The sequence below is a fragment of the Hirundo rustica genome, chromosome 2 (genome assembly GCF_015227805.2).
Source record: "Hirundo rustica isolate bHirRus1 chromosome 2, bHirRus1.pri.v3, whole genome shotgun sequence".
NCBI classification, from domain to species: domain Eukaryota; kingdom Metazoa; phylum Chordata; class Aves; order Passeriformes; family Hirundinidae; genus Hirundo; species Hirundo rustica.
This window is the reverse complement of record NC_053451.1, coordinates 15,107,763-15,110,520: the sequence shown is the minus strand read 5'-3', so window position 1 is coordinate 15,110,520 and position 2,758 is coordinate 15,107,763. Positions and strand designations below refer to the sequence as shown.

Genomic DNA, 2,758 nt, shown 5'->3' with positions numbered 1-2,758 from the left:
GGAGACACGTGCCATGGATTACAGAGGAAGCTCTTGCAGAATTTAGGTCTCGAAATATAGGAACAACCTTAGGAAGCAAAGGTCTGTATAAAAAAAACACATGAAAGTTACTTTTATTTGTACAGATTCTGGACTTAATCCTGTTGAGCTGGCAACTTAAGTTATGACATCCTCCCTACAAAAACAGCTGCTAATTTTTTTTGCTTTCCCCCTTCCTGATGAACAAGGTAGATTTATTCCCCAAAACCAAAACCCAGCATTGTGGAGGTTGATATGGATTGACTCTGACAATTCAGCTAGGCTTTGCTCAATTGGGAAAATGGAGGTAAGCCTGATTTTTGAATCTATTGGATGACCTGTAGTTTCTTCTGCCAGCTAGTATTACACTTCACTGGCTTCAACACCTAGGCAACAGTTTTCCCTTTTTTTTTTTTTTTTTTTTTTTTTTTTTTTTTTTTTTTTTTTTTTTTTTTTTTTTTTTTTTTAATTTGGTTTGGTTTTGTCTTGGACAGCTGCTAAAGCCTTGCCTAAAACCTTTATCTAAGGTGACAAAGAGTGAAAGGACAAGTTTTAAAATACACTTAAATAAGATCAGAGGAGATATTCACTTTGAAACATTAATATATCAACTCATAACCATTTACTGAGGTTCTTATGGTATTTTTAATCTCTAAAGTCTAATAAAATTAAACCTTGCATTTCTGTTGGCACAAGATCCAGCAGTAAAAATAACACTGTACATTGAGGTGTCCTTTCTCCTTTTTCCAGCTTATAAAGGGGGAAGGGAAGGAGCCTTAGTTCTTTAAGGGAATTACAGAGTTTAAAAACCTAACTCAAACAAACCAGATCTCCAGAGCAGCAACTTCCTCTGGCTGTTTGTCAAAAGCCTGAACAGCTATTCGAGGTCAAAATAGTGTGGTAGGAAGGGATTTACTTTTTTTGTGTATATAGGAATGGATGTTTAAGTTCATGGTCCAGACTTTTTCATTACATCTGCAGTACCTCTGGCAAAGAAAACAACGTGGTCTTTTTCACATTTTATATGACCATGTAGATACATTTCAATAAACTAGTGTTTACAAGCAGGCAGTAAAATACTAGGAAAACAATGTTAATAACTGTCCAGATATCAGATTCTATATTAAATCCTTAGTTATTACAGCTTGCTGTGGAAACACAGCAGTTTAACTGTTGAGTATTAAACAGTTTGCGGTGTGCTATAAATTTCAGATGCGTTTACATTATATAGTGCTGTGCAAATCATAATCTGAAAGTCAGCTTCATTTGTGCAATGTGTGCTTCAGTAGAAGAAAAACAGTTCAAGCATGTTTCTTCCCATTTTATAAGGATTTTAAGGGATTATTTAACTTGAATGAAAAGCAGCTTCTAATGAAATTTGAGCTATAGCATGAAGCAAGGATCACAAGCAATACCTGAGCTGGCTAAGCACTTAGTAAAACTCTCAGGTTTATGATCAATTTCAATATTTTTTTTTAACATTCCATTTGGGAGGGCACAATACTACACTGCCTTATGAAGTACATGGAGCAATAACATCACATAAATCAGTTAACCTGGTTGTGTGTTCAGGGATTTGAATTCATTCAGGTCTCAGCTACTGATGATTTCAATACACAAACACTCCCGCCAGCAAGGTGGCCTTGTTTCCTTTTTCCTTAGGGAAGAAGCACCTTCCTTCAAGACAAAAGATGAAAAAAATCTAGTTTCTATGGGAAGCACAGGGAGGACTAAGCTGATATTGCTTTAATAAAGGTAAGCTCAAAGAAAAAAAAAAGCAACTTACAGGTATTGCTCTGCCTGTTGCAAAGATGGAGAGTGTAAAAGAGTACTTTTCTCCAGCAAGCATAGAGCATTCTATATTTTCTTCTGACAAAATCTGACATCCCTCAAGTTCTGGAGCAGGAAAAAAAAAAAAAAGGAATAATAACCAAAATAAATAAAATAATAAGAACAAATAAAAGGAAAGGAAAAAAACCCCCACAAAACAGAGAGAGAGGTAGATAGGGAGGAAAAAATAAGAACACCCCAAAATAACAGGAAAAAAAGGGAAAAACACAAAACAAAACCCACCAGAATTTTTTCTCCATGAGGTATCAAGAGATCATGAACTACAGATAAGGGAAATAAAAATGCTGCACCCAGGTAAGTCAGAAACCAAACTGCCAGCTCCCAGCTCCACACAAATATATTTAACCTTTTCTGTGACAAAACAGCAACTAAACAAACTGCTGACTGAAGTAATCACGCAATAACAGATTTGTTCACTTAATTTAAACATATTTAGCAAAACATTGATTTAACATTTGCCAATGCATAAAAGAAATAGACTAGCAAGGCTGGAATTTTAGCAGCCACAGAGATCTGAGGGGGCAAAAAGATAACACTACAACTAAGGGTGACATCAAACAGAGACAAGCTGTGTTTGGAGACTCCAGCAATAGGAAAGTGATTTCTAGAAGGATGTTCTCCCTTCTCCTCCAGTCCACATCCCCAGCCCAGCTGGGTTAGTTGTACCTTGCAAGGCTTACAGCATTAATGGAGCACTGACAAAAGATGTGCTTTCTGACGGACAAAGATCCTGAATGTTGTCTCAGGTATAAGACATGGCCAAAAGGAGATGATCCTAGATAAAATACAGCTAGGCAAACTTTAAAAGTAGGCTGGTTTGTTTATTTTGAAATAGAATCCAGGACTCTTTACAGGAAAGAATAGCATAGCACTCAGTAGAGAATTCAGC

General features: G+C 36.3%; 1 long non-coding RNA gene across 1 annotated transcript; it reads right to left on the bottom strand.

Annotated features, from left to right (window-relative positions):
- Positions 1-1,916, bottom strand: LOC120749226 (uncharacterized). The gene is made up of 3 exons (XR_005699589.1): positions 1,805-1,916; positions 1,575-1,695; positions 1-83 (listed from the first exon to the last, which is right to left on the bottom strand). It is a non-coding gene; the product is annotated as an uncharacterized LOC120749226 (long non-coding RNA).
- Between the last annotated feature and the right edge of the window lie 842 nt (positions 1,917-2,758).